Source organism: Macaca fascicularis, chromosome 18, assembly GCF_037993035.2.
Source record: "Macaca fascicularis isolate 582-1 chromosome 18, T2T-MFA8v1.1".
NCBI lineage: Eukaryota > Metazoa > Chordata > Mammalia > Primates > Cercopithecidae > Macaca > Macaca fascicularis.
In genome coordinates this window covers 20,376,000-20,399,713 of record NC_088392.1, presented here as the reverse complement: position 1 = coordinate 20,399,713, position 23,714 = coordinate 20,376,000, and positions in this window count along the sequence as shown.

The window sequence follows — 23,714 nt, the reverse complement described above, 5'->3', positions numbered from 1 at the left end:
TTAGAGGGTAAAAATGAAACTGCCAGAAAGAAAACACAGACACACACACATATGGGCGCAAATAAACACAGACGGTTTGCAGAGAAAGAGGTGTCCGTGTTTCTCAAATTGTGAATGAACAACACTAATACCCAAACACAAACATGCCAAAGATGGAAAGCTTTTATGAAACGTACTGTGACTCACAACGTCTGCGCTTCATCAAGTTAGGATGCAACAGAAAGGATGCAATAGAAAGATATTTTCAGTTATTCAAAGACTTAGTGCACTCATACTATCTTCTTAAAAACAATGACAGGAGCAAACACAATGCTCACTGATACAGAGAAAATGCAAATATAGTTATAGCTGTAGAGGTAGGCATAACTATAGATAAAGATATGTACAACAGCTACCTGGGAGATGAACAGCTTAATGCTAGGCAGTAGTTTTTTGAAAAAGCTGATGCAGTAAAAGACAAAGAATAGAAAATAAGAATTTCATTTTTTATCATTTACCAAATTAAGAGACATTAAAACATTTTTGTTAAAAGGCAAAGGTTTTTAGCATCAAATAAAAATATCCAGATATTTGTATCTTTATGAAGAAACATTCCTAAAGTGAAATGCTACAGAAAGTAAACAGAAAACATACCTTAGTAATGTTAAGATGTTACCAGAAGAAACTGGGTTTGGGGTATGTGGCAACTCTCAGTACTATCCTTGCAGTTTTTTTGTATATCTAAAACTGTTCTAAAATTAAAAGTTTATTAATAAAACACAATTCTACCTGACATACTGCTTTGCAACTTGCTGTTGTTTTGAATAAAAATATGCTGTGGAATGTTTTCCATGTTGACACATTGATTTATTCCATTTCTTGTAATACTTACAGAGTAATTCATTTTATGATGGAGCAAGATTTATTAAACAAGCCTTTTTTGTATTTTATAGAATCTGAAACAATGCTGTGATACAGTATCTTGCACAAGCACTTTTCCGCTCTGGTAGTTTGGAAGGTATTCATCAAAATGTCAACAGTCATTATGATGGAAAGGTGAATGTACTCTTCGTTTTTATGTGTGTAATTTTATGTAGTTTCTCAGGTTTTTGCTTGTAAAATGTATTATTTCTATAATCAGAAGTACTATGATCAATGTTTTTCTTAGTCCTATATAAATATGACTTATTTTGTTTATGAGGTGAAACATATTAATAAAAATGATTTTATTAATATATTTCAGGGGCAAAGTGTTAATTTTGAGGGCAAAAATGGAACTGCCAGAAAGAAAACATAGACACACACACACACACACACACACACACACACACACACAGGCACACATAAACAGAGACCAGTTGCAAAGAGTCATCAGTGTTTCTCATTGCATTTGATGCAATGTGCAACGTTGCACATTGCAAGGATAGTACAAAGGGTTCCCATATATCCCAAACCCAGTTTCTTCTTCTAATAACATCTTACATTACTAAGATATGTTTTATGTTTTCTTTCTGTTGCATTTTATCTGTGGAATGTTTCTGGGTAAACATTTTATCTTAAAGGTAAAATAGGCAAGTACTTTAGTCCCATATAACATTGCACATTTCATCAAATGTATTTGTTACAATGATCGGAAGATGATCTAAACTTGGGAATCACAACCGGTTTTCTGATTTAGCTTTGCATTTCCATGTAGTGCAAGCAGGCAAATAATAAACAACTGCGAGGAGGAGCCAAATAACATATTTCAGATGGTCAATTTAATACATATTTTATGGAAGCTTTCTTTCAATAAGTCACTTACATAAAACATTTATAAAATCCTTCAAGATGATCATAAAGATCAAACTTAATCACATCAATAGCAGTACACTCAGCTATTTAAATATCCTATATGTAATGTGTAGCTTTAAATACTGTTATTAAGTTGAAATAAATATGAAATAAGTATTCAATAAAAGATTCAGAGAGAGTAAAATAAATTTAATGAAATCACATCGAAATAATACTAATAAAATGCTGGAAATAAGTAAATGAAAATGCTGGTTCTTGAAAATGTCATCGCAATACACAATCCTTTGGTGAGGACAATTAAGACAAAAAGATGGTGAATACAAATTCAAGCATTAAACAAAGAATATTACCAGACTATGGAGCATCTCTCATGGTTAATGAATACTAATGAGAATATCTTGCTGAATTTGCTAACTTTTAAAGATAGCTTAAATTACCAAAATAGGCTGAAAAAGTAAAAAATGATTTGAGTAGAAGATCTATGTTTCAAATTTGAGCAGGCTGCCTATAAAAAGCTGGACTCAGTTTAATATGTGGCTTTACGCAGACTTGTAAGGCTTTGTCTGCTCTGTATTACATAGTGGGCATTTTAGATTGTAAAAGTGGAATACTTGCCTTTTCTTTTTGCCATTAAAGTAACATAGCACTAATTTCTAAGATGAAAAAGACATTGTTATGCATTGAGTTGTTTCTCCAAAAAGAGATATTGAAGTTATAGTCCTCAGTACTAGAGATAATGTCATACTGCAGTAGGTTAGTGCCTTAGTCCAATGTGACGGTGTCTTTAGAATAAAATGAAAATGTTGGGAGGTCAAGGTGGGTGGATCACTTGAGGTCAGGAGTTCGACACCAGCCTGGCCAACATGGTGAGACTCTGTCTCTAGTAAAAATACAAAAAATTAGCTGGGCCTGATGGTGGGTGCCTGTAATCCCAGCTACTCTAGAGGTTGAGGGAGGAGGATCGCTCGAATCCGGGAGGCAGAAGTTGCAGTGAGCCGAGATCGTGCCACTGCACTCCAGCCTGGGTACACAGCAAGACTCCATCAGAAAGAAAGAGAGAGAGAGAGAAAGAGAGAGAGAGAGAGAGAGATCAAGTCACAAAGCAGGAGCAGAATGTGAATAAGTAGAAGCTAAGCATGCTGCTAAGAAACAAGAACATGAGAGGATAAAAATGAAGGAGAAAAACTCAAAGGCTCCTAGACAAAGAAGAAAATGCAAGTATTCCAAATATTGAAACAAAAAGATAAGAAAGGGCCAACCAAACTTGAATTTATAAATGGAGTATCTTCTTCATAAAACGCATAAAAATAAATCAGGAATTTTGCTTTTAATAAAGGGTTAAAATATCTGCTCCCTATTGAATTATTTTGCATAAGTAATGTGTCTCCTAGCAATTAACTAAACTTGTCAACATAAACTGTATTGCTTAGCTATATTAAATATAAAATGTCCAAATATTTTTGCTTTTGTGAAAGAAAATTTTTTCTTTTTATTACAGATGGAGTCTCACGCTGTTGCACAGGCTAGACTGCAGTGGCATGATCATAGCTCACTGCATCCTCGAACTCCGAGGCTTAAGGGATCCTCCCACCTTAGTCTCTTGAGTACATAGGACTACAGACTGGTGCCACCACACCTGGCTATTTAAAAAATTTTATTTTTTGTAGAGACAGGGTCCCACTTTGTTGCTGAGACTGGTCTCTAACTCCTGGCTTCAAGCAATTTTCCCACCTTGGCATCCCCAAGTTTTAGGATTACAGGCGTGAGCCCAGCACCCAGCCAGAAAATTTTCTACATATGCTTTATATAATATGATTTTTCTGTTACTTATTTACTTAAGGAAGCCTTGCCTGAAGAACTAAAAGAACCTTCTTCTATTTGAGAGACAACCTCAAGTACATAATCCTTTTATATTATAGAAAATTCAAATGAAATGAAGTGTTTTGAAAATCAGGGTGCAGAGCTTTCAATAAAGCATTTTGATGAATTTTTCCAGTACAGTAATCAGCTGTTATGCTTTTAAGTTCATTTTAATGTCAGGGAAGGCAAAGACTCCCTTTTTACTTTATTTATTTTGAATTAGGTATACGTTGCAGGGAAATGGACTTTCCAGAAACCTGAAGGCGGAATACCTAGATGCTGAAACTCCCTTTGGCTCCTCGTATAATGATGTAGTGGTGTTCATAAAGCAGGGTTTGCTATAGGACTCAGAGAGTCTGATTGGAAGTTCACAGCTTGTTAGCCTAAGCACATCACTTGCTAGTGTTGAAATATATAAGTTAACAAAAATATAAAATACCTGGAAGCAAGCAACAAGAATCGTGTAGAATTTACATAGGATGGCATGTGCTCATGTGGGTATATGTGGGTGTATATCTGAACCAAGAGTAAACAATACTGAGAGAAATATAATAAGTCATAAATATGACAGACTTCTCTAAAACATTTAATTTATAATTCAAAACAATTCGATGTTTTACATATGCATGCACCCTGGGCCAGTCATAGATCAGAGACGGTAAAAAGGAAAAAATATGTTATTTGCGCCTCTCTGTCCTCCCCACTTTTGTTTTTTTTTTCTTTTTCTGCAGAGAGGTGTTATTATATCTGATTCCTGACTCCACACATGCTCAGATGAAAAGTGCAGTAATGAGGCTACATGGCAATCTGGTTTAACACTTAAAACTTAATGCTTGTAGATTGCAAAAATTTTCTCCCATTCTGTAGGTTGCCTGGTCACTCTGATGGTAGTTTCTTTTGCTGTGCAGAAGCTCTTTAATTTAATGAGATCCCACTTGTCAATTTTGGCTTTTGCTGCCGTTGCTTTTGGTGTTTTAGACATGAATAATCTACTCATCTGACAAAGGGCTAATATCCAGAACCTACAAAGAACTCAAACAAATTTACAAGAAAAAAACAAACAACCCCATCAAAAAGTGGGCAAAGGATATGAACAGAATGTCTTCCATTTCTCAAAAGAAGACATTCATACAGCCAACAGACACATGAAAAAATGCTCATCATCACTGGCCATCAGAGAAATGCAAATCAAAACCACAATGAGATACCATCTCACACCAGTTAGAATGGCGATCATTAAAAAGTCAGGAAACAACAGGTGCTGGAGAGGATGTGGAGAAATAGGAACACTTTTACACTGTTGGTGGGATTGTAAACTAGTTCAACCATTATGGAAAACAGTATGGCGATTCCTCAAGGATCTAGAACTAGATGTACCATATGACCCAGCCATCCCATTACTGGGTATATACCCAAAGGATTATAAATTATGCTGCTATAAAGACACATGCACACGTATGTTTATTGCAGCACTATTCACAATAGCAAAGACTTGGAATCAACCCAAATGTCCATCAGTGACAGATTGGATTAAGAAAATGTGGCACATATACACCATGGAATACTATGCAGCCATCAAAAAGGATGAGTTTGCGTCCTTTGTAGGGACATGGATGCAGCTGGAAACCATCATTCTTAGCAAACTATCACAAGAACAGAAAACCAAACACCGCATGTTCTCACTCATAGGTGGGAACTGAACAATAAGATCACTTGGACTCAGGAAGGGGAACATCACACACAGGGGCCTATCATGGGGAGCGGGAGGGGGGAGGGATTGCATTGGGAGTTATACCTGATGCAAATGATGAGTTGATGGGTGCAGCACAGCAACATGGCACAAGTATACATATGTAACAAACCTGCACGTTATGCACATGTACCCTACAACTTAAAGTATAATAATAATAAATTAATTAAAAAAAAAAACTTAATGCTTGTTTGGGTTTAGACTCTGCGCTACGTACTTTACAAATATCATTGGTTTAATCTTCACAATAACCCATTTTAAAGATGAAAAAGCTGAAAGCACAGCGTTGTCATCCACAAAGTTATCCAATTAGAGGTTTTTTGTTTTTTTTTTTAAATATGAAGGGCCCACAAATTTTTAAAGAAATAGTAATAAAACATGACCTTTAAAAGTGTCTGTAGGAAGATGTATTTAGCACAGAAATATTTTGGGGTGTGCGTGCCAGTTCTCAATTTGTTGCCTTTCAGCTCCAGAAATACCTTCATACCCTTACTCTGTAATAAAGGACAGACATACTTTTAGTGTTTCTCCTTTACAGTAAGAACAACATTAAGCTTTCTTAGGAAAAGGCGCTGGAGGAAATTTGCAGGAGGAAGAAGCTTCTCTTGCTGGCACCAACAACAGTACACTTGGTCTGCAGTGTGGGTGGGAAGGTATCTGGTGTGGCTGTGCCCCAGGTTGCGATCCCTTAGTGACCTCGAAGTCCTGATCCAGCCTGATGGGCATCTTCCTGCAGCCCTCAACACAGGTGCTATACCTAGCACCCCCACTTTCTCTTCACATGCGTGCACTCAGCCATGAGCTGAGGCTCACCCAAACCTTGGTAGCTGACTCTCTGCCTCACCAGCTACTGCAGACCAGCCCAGTCTTGGACAAAGCAGTGACCCTTGGTGTCTTCCCGTGGGTTGCAACTGTACCTTCACAAGGAAGTCTGATCCTTAGCAATAGGAAGAGGGACTCTTTTCAAGATGTTTCTTCCTTGGGTATGCTTCCTCAGCCCTTGCATACTGTATAGAATTCTATTGTATTTCATGATTACTGTTTTATTATAGTTTAATAATTCTTTACATTTAATGTTCCTTGTTTAAATCACCATGTGGTTTCGGTACACTGATAAAACCCAGGCTGATACTTGTGGATGTCTTGTTTTTGATATAACATTCAATGGACTCTGTGATAACCACTGGGCTGCTTCGCCTTAACCACAGGCTTTTAATGTTATATACAAAAGTGACCGCAAATAACATACATTATTCCAAGTTATGTTTTAGCTTAACTCTTGAGGTTTGTTTTCTTCTCTCCCCTGAATTGTTCGATCAGCTCTAATCCCATACCTTTCCCAGATGTTAGGAATCTCAATATCAATTTCCTAACATTTCTAGCCCCATATATTGTGTTCAGGATCCCTAGGGGAGACACAAAGCTGTACAGTGAGGGCTCTTGTAGGAGTAGGGCTCCTACTATTTTCTGGTGGGGTGGCATTTCAGTATTTTCACAGCCTATTGGAATAGGTCATAACATTTTAGAATGTTGAATATAAGCCCTGATTATCATCTGTACTGTCCCTGTAGGGAAATACGTGAATTTTGAATAAGCAGCAGGGAAGAAACTGAGGTTTAAATTTGTTCAGACACACCTCAAATAAGTAGTCAGAGGTTACCAGAAAGCCTAATGAGCAGTAAATTAATGAAAATAAAACAACTATCCAGATGAAGAAAACCTTTTGTTATCGCCATTTATATTTACAAGACATTGACATTTTCTAAAATTTAATCTTTATAAATTTTCTGAAAAACTAACATGTTTTCTAGTATAAGATTATTAACTGTCATACAAGATCACAGCAAACCCTAACCTATACAACTATGCTCTTCATTTATTCTTCAGTAACCCATAAACACCAAGTTCTTAGCAAATAGAAGTCAAGCATCCAAGAGAGGGGAAAACTATTTTCTTATATAAGCTATAGATGTATTTCTATTGTCTATTAGAAAAAAAACTCGTTCTTAGGAAAGTCATTGACGATTTGCCATAGTTAATTCTGAAATTTCTTTGTTGAAAGCAGGAAAGTAGAAAATAATTGATTGCATTAACAAGAATAAGAAACACAATCATCCATTTTTATATCAGATCAAATTATGAAAGTCAGAAAGCTGACTCATAGGAAGAAACTCATCAATGACACACACCTCTCTAGAAAGGAAAACGTCCATTTCATTTCCTCCAATATTCCTATATTGCCATTTGATGAAACTGAAGATTCTTGTAAGTTAAAAACAAATAAACAAAAGTTCAATTTGTGAGGTTTTCACTATATACTTCAGTTGAGGTGAACTAAAGACCATTTTGTTACTAACATAAAGCTAACAATAAATCATGTACCCGGAAATAAGGTGTAAGTAGTTTTGACGGTCACAGTGACTTGATTCACAGAATAAATGTCTGACTTCATATGAGTCAGAGACTCTGACCACCCATTTTAATGCATATAACCATTTATTTCCCATGACATCACTGCTGGACAAGGACATTGGAAATATGATCCCCTTTAAGAATGTGGGCATTATAGTGCTTTGCGATAAAGCAAACTGGGGTTTTAATCCAGGCTCTCCCATTTTCTACCCATGTGAGTCTCATCTTCTTTGAACCTCATCTTTAAAGTGAAGAAAACAGCACCACTCTTGCAGAGTTGTTTTGAAAGTTAATTCATGTGGCATGTGAAATATATGTGCCTTGCAGCAGTGACAAGAAATTAGGCCAAGTCTATGGGTATCAGGAACAATGTCTCTGTCCGATCCCTGTAGCAGCTAAAACAGCCTGTCACCACAAGCCATCTTCCCTGTTCTACACTGGCTAATAAAAAAGTACTTAGCATATTATAATAATCACTGTAACATTATTAGGAAGAGTAGAGATAGGATATTGAGTTCCTAATATAGGCCACACGTTATTCAAGCCCGTTTCTATTAAGTGTGCACTTGGAATGAACTTCCATGACACTGCTGTACGGCAGCAGTGTTGATAGCTGATATAATTTACTGTCAGCTGAATCTAAGCTACTTGTGAATAAGACCTACAATCATTTCTCATATTCTCAGGGGATTGGTTCCAGGACTTGGTATCCCCACAGATACCAAGATCCATGGATGCTCAAGTCCCTTACATAAAATGGTCTAGTTTTTGCATATAACCTATGCACATTCTCTCCTAGACTTTAAAAAATCTCTAGATTATTTATGCTGCCTACTAAAATGTAAATGCTATGTAAAGAGTTGTTACACTATATTTTTATTTGTAGTTTTATTGTTTTGTTATTGCTTTTTATTGTTTTTCAAATATTTTCCATTTGCAGTTGGTTGCATCATGGTTACAGGATCTGCAGATACAGGGGCCAACTGTACTTTTCATTTCTCTGTGTTCTTCAGCTTACCTTCACATGGTAGATGCCCATGAAAGACCCTGGAACTCATGAAAGGTAGCAAGATTTCAAGCTGTGTTCTCCCCTCCTCTAGAGCACCTTGTAAATAGAGAAGACAGGTGTGATGCAAACAAACATGACAATGTCAGGGGTGTTGATAGCCACAGCTAAAGTGAGAGTGAACCCCAGTGACACTACTGTCTCCTCATATTTGGGGAACTTCTTCATTTTCCACTCATCTTTTTGCCCTTGACTATCACATTTATATCAATATATTGATATATTGAAATACAATGAGTATTATGCTGTGTCAGTTAAAGCAAAATGGTTTAATTTGGGATGAGAATAAATCTAAATAATTATACATTATTCAGTTAGGCATAGGAAGGTATACAGATGTGCATTTTTTTCATACTGAAATGTGTCTCCCTGTTTCTAATAAAAAAGAGAGAGTTCTAAAAAGGTGAAACCCTCTTCATTATATGACTTTTACTGTTATTAATTTTTAAAAATCATGATTCAGTTTTTGAATAGTTTTATATGTGCTTATTAAAAGGTGAAAGAATAAATGTCAGTGGCTCCGGAGAGACTTAGGAGTGAGCTGAAGGGAATCCTCTCCCATTACAAATAATAAAATGTTGAATAAAATGTAAAAACAAATACTTAAAATATACAGCTGAGTTGTAAAGCAAAAAACAAACAAAACAAAACAAAGCAAAAACAGAAAACTTTGAGTGCTGGAAATGTATAAGACCCTGATCCAGAACAGGAGGCTGGAGCTAATGCTGCTGTAATCCCAGACAGTGAAAATAAGAGTCAACAGAATGGAAGTAAACCCTAAAAGTTTGGAGCAAAGGTTCCGACCCCCATAGGGATCTTTGACCTAACAAGTGTAGGAACTGAATCCAAGAACTCTAAATAAAGTTACGTAGCTAAAACCTTGAGGTGGTGCCTATTCTGTGAAAATAAAACTAGAAAAATATATTCCAACTAGCCTGAAGAAGCTGAAAACAGAGTTTGCATTCTGCTTGAGGTACAGGATCACATGGAGGACAGGGGTGCCTTTCAAAATAGAAAATTTCAAAAAATGGGGCACATATAAGTGGCTTTGAAATTCGTATCATGTTTGCGGTATGGGAAATCAAACTGAAAGAAGAGACATAAAAAACTGATCCCTTCTGAAAGCTATGAGGTCTGGTAGTAGAAACAAACAGAAACCTGTGCTATACGGCATACTCCTCAAATTCAGGACACGTGAGATTCTCATCTGGAAAAAAATTTTCACAAAAGATGAAGTCAATATGGAAAAGTTATAAAAACATGACAAAATCACCACGAGAGTGTGTAGAAGATGCACAAACATGAAGAACTTGCGATTCACATACTACAGAATAAAATCTTAAATACACTATAATTCAGAATCTTGAAAATATTAATAGCTTAAAAATACCATAAAATAAAATATAGGTCCACTTAAGAAAGAACGTTAGTATTCCCTCAGTATTCTTAGACTGTGACAGAGAAAGTTTTGCTAAACATAGCCTCATAATTCAAAATTACAAAATAATCCGGGGGGCGGAGCAAGATGGCCGAATAGGAACAGCTCCAGTCTCCAACTCCCAGCGCGAGCGACACAGAAGACCGGTGATTTCTGCATTTTCAACTGAGGTACTGGGTTCATCTCACTGGGGAGTGCCGGACGATCGGAGCTGGTCAGCTGCTGCAGCCCGACCAGTGAGAGCTGAAGCAGGGCGAGGCATCGCCTCACCTGGGAAGCAAGGGGGAAGGGAATCCCTTTTCCTAGCCAGGCGAACTGAGACACACAACACCTGGAAAATCGGGTAACTCCCACCCCAATACTGCGCTTCAAGCAAACAGGCACACCAGGAGATCATATCCCACACCTGGCCGGGAGGGTCCCACACCCACGGAGCCTCCCTCATTGCTAGCACAGCAGTCTGTGATCTACCGGCAAGGCAGCAGCGAGGCTGGGGGAGGGGCGCCCGCCATTGCTGAGGCTTAAGTAGGTAAACAAAGCTGCTGGGAAGCTCGAACTGGGTGGAGCTCACAGCAGCTCAAGGAAACCTGCCTGTCTCTGTAGACTCCACCTCTGGGGACAGGGCACAGTAAACAATAACAAACACAGCAGAAGCCTCTGCAGATGCAAACGACTCTGTCTGACAGCTTTGAAGAGAGCAGTGGATCTCCCAACACGGAGGTTGAGATCTGAGAAGGGACAGACTCCCTGCTCAAGTGGGTCCCTGACCCCTGAGTAGCCTAACTGGGAGACATCCCCCACTAGGGGCAGTCTGACACCCCACACCTCACAGGGTGGAGTACACCCCTGACAGGAAGCTTCCAAAGCAAGAATCAGACAGGTACACTCCCTGTTCAGAAATATTCTATCTTCTGCAGCCTCTGCTGCTGATACCCAGGCAAACAGGGTCTGGAGTGGACCTCAAGCAATCTCCAGCAGACCTACAGCTGAGGGTCCTGACTGTTAGAAGGAAACCTATCAAACAGGAAGGACACCTACACCAAAACCCCATCAGTACATCACCATCATCGAAGACCAGAGGCAGATAAAACCACAAAGATGGGGAAAAAGCAGGGCAGAAAAGCTGGAAATTCAAAAAAAAATAGTGCATCTCCCCCAGCAAAGGAGCGCAGCTCATCGCCAGCAATGGATCAAAGCTGGACGGAGAATGACTTTGACGAGATGAGAGAAGAAGGCTTCAGTCCATCAAATTTCTCAGAGCTAAAGGAGGAATTACGTACCCAGCGTAAAGAAACTAAAAATCTTGAAAAAAAAGTGGAAGAATTGATGGCGAGAGTAATTAATGCAGAGAAGGTCATAAACGAAATGAAAGAGATGAAAACCATGACACGAGAAATACGTGACAAATGCACAAGCTTCAGTAACCGACTTGATCAACTGGAAGAAAGAGTATCTGCGATTGAGGATCAAATGAATGAAATGAAGCGAGAAGAGAAACCAAAAGAAAAAAGAAAAAAAAGAAATGAACAAAGCCTGCAAGAAGTATGGGATTATGTAAAAAGACCAAATCTACGTCTGATTGGGGTGCCTGAAAGTGAGGGGGAAAATGGAACCAAGTTGGAAAACACTCTTCAGGATATCATCCAGGAGAACTTCCCCAACCTAGTAGGGCAGGCCGACATTCAAATCCAGGAAATACAGAGAACGCCACAAAGATACTCCTCGAGAAGAGCAACTCCAAGACACATAATTGCCAGATTCACCAAAGTTGAAATGAAGGAAAAAATCTTAAGGGCAGCCAGAGAGAAAGGTCGGGTTACCCACAAAGGGAAGCCCATCAGACTAACAGCAGATCTCTCGGCAGAAACTCTACAAGCCAGAAGAGAGTGGGGGCCAATATTCAACATTCTTAAAGAAAAGAATTTTCAACCCAGAATTTCATATCCAGCCAAACTAAGTTTCATAAGTGAAGGAGAAATAAAATCCTTTACAGATAAGCAAATGCTTAGAGATTTTGTCACCACTAGGCCTGCCTTACAAGAGACCCTGAAGGAAGCACTAAACATGGAAAGGAACAACCGGTACCAGCCATTGCAAAAACATGCCAAAATGTAAAGACCATCGAGGCTAGGAAGAAACTGCATCAACTAACGAGCAAAATAACCAGTTAATATGGCAGGATCAAGTTCACACATAACAATCTTAACCTTAAATGTAAATGGACTAAATGCTCCAATTAAAAGACACAGACTGGCAAACTGGATAAAGAGTCAAGACCCATCAGTCTGCTGTATTCAGGAGACCCATCTCACACGCAGAGACATACATAGGCTCAAAATAAAGGGATGGAGGAAGATCTACCAAGCAAATGGAGAACAAAAAAAAGTGGGGGTTGCAATACTAGTCTCTGATAAAACAGACTTTAAACCATCAAAGATCAAAAGAGACAAAGAAGGCCATTACATAATGGTAAAGGGATCAATTCAACAGGAAGAGCTAACTATCCTAAATATATATGCACCCAATACAGGAGCACCCAGATTCATCAAGCAAGTCCTTAGAGACTTACAAAGAGACTTAGACTCCCATACAATAATAATGGGAGACTTCAACACTCCACTGTCAACATTAGACAGATCAACGAGACAGAAAGTTAACAAGGATATCCAGGAATTGAACTCATCTCTGCAGCAAGCAGACCTAATAGACATCTATAGAACTCTCCTCCCCAAATCAACAGAATATACATTCTTCTCAGCACCACATCGTACTTACTCCAAAATTGACCACGTAATTGGAAGGAAAGCACTCCTCAGCAAATGTACAAGAACAGAAATTATAACAAACTGTCTCTCAGACCACAGTGCAATCAAACTAGAACTCAGGACTAAGAAACTCAATCAAAACCGCTCAACTACATGGAAACTGAACAACCTGCTCCTGAATGACTACTGGGTACATAACGAAATGAAGGCAGAAATAAAGATGTTCTTTGAAACCAATGAGAACAAAGATGCAACATACCAGAATCTCTGGGACACATTTAAAGCAGTGTGTAGAGGGAAACTTATAGCACTAAATGCCCACAAGAGAAAGCTGGAAAGATCTAAAATTGACACTCTAACATCGCAATTAAAAGAACTAGAGAAGCAAGAGCAAACACATTCGAAAGCTAGCAGAAGGCAAGAAATAACTAAGATCAGAGCAGAACTGAAGGAGATAGAGACACAAAAAACCCTCCAAAAAATCAATGAATCCAGGAGTTGGTTTTTTGAAAAGATCAACAAAATTGACAGACCACTAGCAAGACTAATAAAGAAGAAAAGAGAGAAGAATCAAATCGACGCAATAAAAAATGATAAAGGGGATATCACCACCGACCCCACAGAAATACAAACTACCATCAGAGAATACTATAAACACCTCTACGCAAATAAACTGGAAAATCTAGAAGAAATGCATAATTTCCTGGACACTTACACTCTTCCAAGACTAAACCAGGAAGAAGTTGAATCCCTGAATAGACCAATAGCAGGCTCTGAAATTGAGGCAATAATTAATAGCCTACCAACCAAAAAAAGTCCAGGACCAGATGGATTCACAGCTGAATTCTACCAGAGGTACAAGGAGGAGTTGGTACCATTCCTTCTGAAACTATTCCAATCAATAGAAAAAGAGGGAATCCTCCCTAACTCATTTTATGAGGCCAACATCATCCTGATACCAAAGCCTGGCAGAGACACAACAAAAAAAGAGAATTTTAGACCAATATCCCTGATGAACATCGATGCAAAAATCCTCAATAAAATAGTGGCAAACCGGATTCAGCAACACATCAAAAAGCTTATCCACCATGATCAAGTGGGCTTCATCCCTGGGATGCAAGGCTGGTTCAACATTCGCAAATCAATAAACATAATCCAGCATATAAACAGAACCAAAGACAAGAACCACATGATTATCTCAATAGATGCAGAAAAGGCTTTTGACAAAATTCAACAGCCCTTCATGCTAAAAACGCTCAATAAATTCGGTATTGATGGAACGTACCTCAAAATAATAACAGCTATTTATGACAAACCCACAGCCAATATCATACTGAATGGGCAAAAACTGGAAAAATTCCCTTTGAAAACTGGCACAAGACAGGGATGCCCTCTCTCACCACTCCTATTCAACATAGTGTTGGAAGTTCTGGCTAGGGCAATTAGGCAAGAGAAAGAAATCAAGGGTATTCAGTTAGGAAAAGAAGAAGTCAAATTGTCCCTGTTTGCAGATGACATGATTGTATATTTAGAAAACCCCATTGTATCAGCCCAAAATCTCCTTAAGCTGATAAGCAACTTCAGCAAAGTCTCAGGATACAAAATTAATGTGCAAAAATCACAAGCATTCTTATACACCAGTAACAGACAGAGAGCCAAATCAGCAATGAACTTCCATTCACAATTGCTTCAAAGAGAATAAAATACCTAGGAATCCAACTTACAAGGGATGTAAAGGACCTCTTCAAGGAGAACTACAAACCACTGCTCAGTGAAATCAAAGAGGACACAAACAAATGGAAGAACATACCATGCTCATGGATAGGAAGAATCAATATCGTGAAAATGGCCATACTGCCCAAGGTAATTTATAGATTCAATGCCATCCCCATCAAGCTACCAATGAGTTTCTTCACAGAATTGGAAAAAACTGCTTTAAAGTTCATATGGAACCAAAAAAGAGCCCGCATCTCCAAGACAATCCTAAGTCAAAAGAACAAAGCTGGAGGCATCACGCTACCTGACTTCAAACTCTACTACAAGGCTACAGTAACCAAAACAGCATGGTACTGGTACCAAAACAGAGACATAGACCAATGAAGCAGAACAGAGTCCTCAGAAATAATACCACACATCTACAGCCATCTGATCTTTGACAAACCTGAGAGAAACAAGAAATGGGGAAAGGATTCCCTATTTAATAAATGGTGCTGGGAAAATTGGCTAGCCATAAGTAGAAAGCTGAAACTGGATCCTTTCCTTACTCCTTATACGAAAATTAATTCAAGATGGATTAGAGACTTAAATGTTAGACCTAATACCATAAAAATCCTAGAGGAAAACCTAGGTAGTACCATTCAGGACATAGGCATGGGCAAAGATTTCATGTCTAAAACACCAAAAGCAACGGCAGCAAAAGCCAAAATTGACAAATGGGATCTCATTAAACTAAAGAGCTTCTGCACAGCAAAAGAAACTACCATCAGAGTGAACAGGCAACCTATAGAATGGGAGAAAATTTTTGCAATCTACTCATCTGACAAAGGGCTAATATCCAGAACCTACAAAGAACTCAAACAAATTTACAAGAAAAAAACAAACAACCCCATCAAAAAGTGGGCAAAGGATATGAACAGACATTTCTCAAAAGAAGACATTCATACAGCCAACAGACACATGAAAAAATGCTCATCATCACTGGCCATCAGAGAAATGCAAATCAAAACCACAATGAGATACCATCTCACACCAGTTAGAATGGCGATCATTAAAAAGTCAGGAAACAACAGGTGCTGGAGAGGATGTGGAGAAATAGGAACACTTTTACACTGTTGGTGGGATTGTAAACTAGTTCAACCATTATGGAAAACAGTATGGCAATTCCTCAAGGATCTAGAACTATATGTACCATATGACCCAGCCATCCCATTACTGGGTATATACCCAAAGGATTATAAATTATGCTGCTATAAAGACACATGCACACGTATGTTTATTGCAGCACTATTCACAATAGCAAAGACTTGGAATCAACCCAAATGTCCATCAGTGACAGACTGGATTAAGAAAATGTGGCACATATACACCATGGAATACTATGCAGCCATAAAAAAGGATGAGTTTGTGTCCTTTGTAGGGACATGGATGCAGCTGGAAACCATCATTCTTAGCAAACTATCACAAGAACAGAAAACCAAACACCGCATGTTCTCACTCATAGGTGGGAACTGAACAATGAAATCACTTGGACTCAGGAAAGGGAACACCACACACCGGGGCCTATCATGGGGATGGGGGGAGGGGGGAGGGATTGCATTGGGAGTTATACCTGATGTAAATGACAAATTGATGGGTGCAGCACACCAACATGGCACAAGTATACATATGTAACAAACCTGCACGTTATGCACATGTACCCTAGAACTTAAAGTATAATAATAATAAATAAATTAACAAACAAACAAACAAAAAAAAACCAAAATAATCCATCAAGCATGAGTGAGCAGAAACTTAAACTACTAGAATTTGAACTCTTAAGAACTTTAGATAATGTAAGTTTTTATGGATTATAAAAGATATGTTATGTTTTTAAATGTAATAGAAGGTAGAGCATAAAATATGAGAAGACAACAAAATACAATTAAAAAGAATAGCAATGCAATGACCAGATTAAATGTTTGATTTGAGTCACCCAAGAGATAGGAGTAAATTTGACATAGCTCAATAAATCAATAAAATGACTAGCTTTCAGCATTAAAACTTAAAAGTGAAGTGTATTGGAAGTAAAAGGAACACTGAAAACATAGGGAATACAGAGCTAAAGTAGTGCTTATTTGTAAATTTATAGCTGTAAACATCTACATTAAAAAGAAGAAGGCTTAAAATTAATAACCAAACCTTTCACCATTAGCTAGAAAAATAAGAGCAAATTAAAACTTAAGCTAAGAGAAGGAAGACAATACTATTGACTAGAAGGGAAATAAGTGAAATGGAGATTAAGACACAATAGGGAAAGTAAATAAACCAACAACTCAACAACATTAATAGATCTTGGGTAGCCTGACAAAGAAAAACAAAAAGATGCTTAAATTGCTAAAATCAAGAATAAAATGAATATCACAATAGAACTTACAGATTAAACAAAAAGTTTAAATTAGCTGGGTGTGGTGACATCCTCCTGTAGTCCCAAGTACTTGGGAAGCTGAGGTGGTAGGATTACTTGAGTCCAGGAGATGGAGGGTGCAGTGAGCTATAATCATGCCACTACACTCCAGCCTGGGTGAGTGAGACTGTTTCAAATTAAAAAAAAAAAAAAAATTGAAAAAAAAAACCATAAACAATTGTATGCCAACAAATCTAATAAAATAGGCAAAATGAACAAATACCTAGAAGGACATAAGCTACCAAAACTGATCTCCCCCCAGATATTAAATTTAAATAGATCTATAACATATACAGACATTTAATTGGTTATCAGAAATATAAAAATTCATGCTGGATTTTTTTTTCAGAAGTTGGCAAAGATTCTAAAATTCACATGGAAAAACAAATAGAAGAACAAACAAAAAGTACCAATAAAGAACAAAACTGGAAGTCTTATGCCTCCTGCTTTTAAACTTCACTGCAAAGCTACAGTAATCAAGGTAGCCTGCTACTGGCATAAGAAGAGACACACAGATGAATGAAATAAAATTGACAGCCCAGAAATAAACCCTTACATGTATAGTTAATTGATTTTCAGCAAGAATGCTTAGACTAATAAACGAAGTAAAATAGTATTTTCTTCAACAGATAATGCTGGGACAACTGAATATTCATGCAAAAGAATCAGGTTGAAGCCTTATCTCTCACTATTACCAAATCAACTCAATAATAAACACATGTGTAAGAACTAATACTCTTGGAATAAAGCTTTGAAGTAATGATTTTTGAGTTAGTTTTTGAGTTAGTTTTCTTAGATATGACACTAAAATCAGGATATAAATTGTACTTCATCAAAACATAAAACTGTTATGCTTCAAAGAACACCAGCAAGAAAGTCAAAAGGTAACTCACAGAATGTCAGAAAATATGTGCAAATGACATATCTCATAAGGGACTGAAATCCAAAATGCATGAAGGGCTATCACAACTCAATTATAAAAAGACACCCCAATTTTTAAACTGAGCAAAAGATTTGAATGATCATTTCTTCAAGGAGATATACAATTCAACAATAAGTACTGAAAAGATGCTCAGGTCAGTTAGTAATTAGGTAGATACAAATCTATGCCACAAACAGATAGCATTTTCTACTTGCTAGGATGCCTAAAATGAAAAGGCAATAACAAGTCTTGGCAAAGATGTGGAGAAACTGGATCAGCACATTGCTGATGGGATTGTAAAACAGGGCCATGACTTTGGAAAACAGTTTAACAATTTCCCAAAATGTTAAACATGTAGTTATCTTTATAACCCAGTAACTCCACTTCAATATATATATGCCCAAGAGAAAGGAAAATATATGTCTACACAAACGCTTGTACAGGAATGTTCATAGCAGCAGTATTCATACTAGTCAAGAAAGTATAAACAAATCAAAATATGGTATATCCATACATGGGAAATTATATAGCAATAAAATGGAATGAAGTATTGATATTTGCTATAACGTAGATGAACTTGGAAGATATTATATTAAATAAATGAAGCTAGTGATGAAGGGCTACATACTGCATGATCTCATTTATATAAAATATTCAGAATAGGCAAATCCATAAAGACAGAAAGGAAGTTTAGTGGTTGCCAAGGGCTGGGAGTTGGGGTAGGGAGAATGAGGAGTGATTGCTAGTGTATATAGGGATTTTTGGTGTAGCGGTAATAAAAATGACTTCTATTGGATACTGGTGATGATTGCATAGCACTGTGTATATTCTAAAAAGCACTAAATTGGTTTTCAGAGGGTGTGAAGGGGAGGGAGAAGCAGAGGATGAGAGAGACAGCGTGAAGGAGAGGGAAGGACCTTTAAAAAATACAGAAAGAAATGACAGGACATCTAAAACTAATGACAACTAGAATGACAGCTGACTTCACATCAGCAGGAATAAAAAAAAAACCTACAAAAATATATATGTATATGTATGTGATAGAGATGGTACTGTAAAAAATAAAATAGGGAAAGGATGGACTGTTTTTTAAAAATTACTACTCATTACCTAGCTATATACACGATTCAAAACTTAAAACTAGATCCCCGCTTCACAACATAGAGAACATTTAAAGACTAAAATTTGAAAGGGAAATTTTTAAAATTTCAAATTGTAATATATATTATATGTAATTAAAATGTTATTTTCCATATAAACTTTATATGCATTATATGTTGTGTGTGCATATAAAATCCTGAAGCAAATATGCAAAATGTTTTTAATATCTGGGTAGTAAGTACCTGATTGCCTCATTGTTCTCTGTACTTTTACTGTGTTTGAAATCTTTTCTAATTCAAAATAAATATGTAAAACTTTCTTTTGAAAGTCAAAAAAAATGAAAAATATCACGTTTCTGATATGATTAACAATTAATTAAATACAGGTTGTCTTTATTTAAGTTTAGCATATATTTAAGGAAGATTTTTTTGTTTTTGTTTTTGTTTTATTCCCCAGCTCTGAAAAGTTAGTTTACAAATTAAATGAATTGATTCAAAATAAGTTTGTTATCCTAAGGTACTCTTAAAAGACTGGAAACCAATTATTAAAATGACAATGTCTAAAATAGTATTTATCTGTTCCTTTACATATGTATGATTTCTTTTCAAATTTACCCCTAGCTAAATCTGTGGCTACGGACTTATGAAGATCATCATGTTACATTTTATATCTACTAGAAAATTTACTTGTTTTTAGGATGAATATGTGGGCATTATAAAAATGAAATTTGCAAATAGAAGTTATCACTACTATTTAAAAAGTATTATCTATTAGTAATTAAATAACCAATATACTAATACTAAAGGATTCCTAAAAGTTACAATCCATAGCAACTAGAACAGTAAATAGCATGTAATAATTAGTAACTATTTTTTTATTGGTAAATGAGTAAATGAACACATATGGGAATACTATTTCATTTCATTTTCAGGATAGTCTTTAAGGAAGGTTTTAATCTCTGGGAGATTAATGAGGTTTTTCTAATTTACCCAAGTTCACACTAAGCCATTGTATCTTTTGCAGTTACCTCTTAAACCATCCTCCAATGCAAAGACCAGGGTTCCCTTCCCCAAGCAGCAAGGGTGGCTGTGGGTAGGTCAGCAGTAAAATCCCTGATTGGGCTGTTTTTCTAGCGGGTAGAGATACTGGACCTCCAAAAGTTACTGGAATTGGGTTCTCGCATTTATTTCCTGTGAATTTGTGATAGAGGAATTTGGGGATTTTCTCTTTGGAGAGAGTATACACTCACTTCTGTATTCTGTTTTCTCAATTGATGGAAAACAAAACACCAGAGTTTCTTTGTTTCCATTTGCTATTGTTTCCTGGGAATATATCTCCCTCAGGAACCCATGATGTTAAGTGCATGGAGTCAGGTGGGCCCTGTGATTTCAGACAATGACCTCTCTCAAGATTTTTATGAATCTTAAGTGTTACTCTGTTAAATGACATTCAGTTGAGTAATGCAACTTTCAGACATCTTTAATTTCAGATAATTTTATTAGATTAAGCAATTGTTCTCCCAGTTCATGTTTTATATCATGTGTAAAGTAAAAGTATAAGCCATCAATTTCACTTATTTTGGGTTGTGATTCATCTAATGAGGACAGAACAAATTTGAGAAACCATTTAATCTTACTACACAAAGTCGTTTTAAATATGTAAATAGAAGATCATTTCATGCAATGCCATGGGATATAAATTGGAATTTTTGAAAAATAAAAGATCAGAATCCCTACAAGCTCAGGAAAATAATTTTGCCATATGTGTATCATTTTAACCAAGCCAAGGATGGATTGAGCAGCAATGAAGGGCTTTGTATCATTCACCATTCATAAGAAGAGCTCTAAATGATTTATAGGCATCATTATTCTTTCTCTTTGGCAAAGGGAGAAAAAAATGCTCACAAAGTCTAAATAGCTTTTTCATGTATCAGAGTAATTAAAAGGAAAAATCAAACTAACACAATGTACTCTTCTTGTATTGCAAGCTGGAATTCTCATCAAATTGATTCACTTTTAAACTCTGTTATCTCTGATTCCAAGAAGCTTATCATAAAATGTCAATTTTATTATCTCTTTCTCCTGATCAAAATATTCAGTGACTCTCCCATTCATTTTAGCATTCAAGTCAAGGCTATCTACAGACTGACCACAACTTATGTACTGATACTAATCTCCCACTAATTGATTTCTGTTTGTTTTCTTGTATATTGTATTCAGTTTTATCTTCCTAAATGGTGTACCCTAGGATCCTTTACCTTTTTTTGCTTCTACTACATTATCAAAAATAACTTAGGACTAGAAGTCTTGACTCCTTTCTATTTTAGTTTTATAATTTGCAAAATGAAATTGGTATTTGCCTTTCTGACATGTTATTGAGATCAAATGAAGCAATGTGTAGGAAAGTTCTTGAGAAAGAAGAAAGCACTTTTGAACTGTAAATTATAATTATTGACTGTCATTCAAATCCTAGTGTAAAGCCTCCTTGTTTAAATAGTTTTTCATGTTCATTTTAGGTCATAGTGATGACAATAACGATTAATACTTCGAGACCAATTACTACAGACCAGACACATTTCAACTGCTTCACATATTTTAATGTATTTAATCTTCTCAACAGTCTTTAAAAGTAGTTTATATTCTCACTCCCAATTTAAAGTTGAAGAAACTGAGTCACAAAGAGGTCAATAACTTCCCTGAGGCCATTCACATATCTGCTAAATGATGGAAGAGTAATTAAAATCCTTGCCATCTGATATGGTTTGGCTGTGTTTCCACCCAAAGCTCATCCTGAATTTAAGCTCTTTCAATTCCCACGTGTTGTAGGAGGGACCCAGCGGGAGGTAATTGAATTATGGGGGCAGGTGTTTCCCATGCTGTTCTCCTGATAGTGAATAAGTCTCACGAGATCTGGTGGTTTTATAAGGGCGAGTTTCCCTGCCAAGCTCCTTTTGCCTGCTGTCATCCGTGTGAGACGTGACTTGCTCTTCCTTGCCTTCCTCCATGATTGTGAGGCCTCCCCAGCCATGTGGCACTGTGAGTCCATTAAATCTCTTGTGGATATGTCTTTATTAGCAGTGTGAAAACAGACTAATGCACCATCTAACTTGAATGCCTTATTCAGAATTGTAATGTCAGTGTAATCTGTGTTACTCTTGTTTGCACTTAAGCACATGATATAACTAAGAATGCTGCAACTATTATTATTTATCTCACTAATAAGTTTATACATTCTTTGAGAAGAAAACTACATTTCTGTTTACTTTATATAACCCATATGACAGAGTTGGTAGTATAAGTTCATTGATTACTTTATAAATGTAACCAAATCAGGGAAAGATCCTATCCGAGGTTGAGTTTCCTGGGAAATGGGTTATAAAACAGAAATGTAAGTGTGGGAAGGTTACGGGAGATCACTTTGGGGAATGAAGTCTGTGAAGGAGTGAAGGAAGGAGAATTGGGTGGAGGGAGAATATTAACTGCAATGTGGCTACAAAAAAAAAAGCCTCAGCAAATGCCAAAGAGGAATCAGAGTTGTCCCAACTGAGGCAACAGAATCGTACTTTGCATCCTTGTTTCTATCAGTCATTATATATGGGTTTTCTTGCACCTCTGATCTCAGGAAGTGGGTGACCTTAAGGCAGTTCTGTATGGTCAAAATGACTCAGCTGTAAGCCATTAGCTGCAAACACTCCTAGCAGCTGGGAGGTGTCATGCCACACAGTTCTCTCTAGTTGATATCTTGTACCACTCAAATCCACTTGTGTTGTGTGATAAGGTTACATCATCTAGAAATAGTTTATCTAGAACTCCAGTTGCTCTCATTTCCTGGGACACTTACAAGAGTTAAAGTGGTATGTTCTGCAACTCCAAGTACTGAAGCAGATCTCAGGGTTGTCATTCATCAACTCCTTTCATTCTAGATTCCTTTCACTCACAGCAGGCATCTCTCTTTACCTGGTGCAGCAGCCTAGATCTTCATTAAGTCTCTAAAACCCTGTTCACAAAGCCCTTATCACATGGTGGCTGCTGCACTTGTCCATTTACCATCATAATCCACCAAGGGAGTAGAAAGAGATAACCCACTGGATCACCTAGATGCTAAGTGTATTCTTCCCTTCTCCCATTTTACCTCCTCCTGATGATCAGTTGCCAGGATGGTGAATCCTTTCTTTGCTTCTGGGTTTTATGGCATAAGAAGCCTGAAATAATCAGAAAGCAGCTGCAGTTTGATGGGTATCTTGCTGTGTGCCTTGATTAAAGCAGTTTCTCTTCGGGAAGTAGGAACTTTGAGCCTGCAAAGACCAAGCTGTGAGGTGGGAAGCAGAAAATCCCTAGTGGTTCTGAGAATGACAGTAACTGGAGCCCTTATATCCCATGCTTCCTGAACCCGTGTATTCTATGTATTGGTGACATGGTACCTTAGGAGGGTTGCTGGATTTTGCTGGACCCTTTCTCCTGAAGTA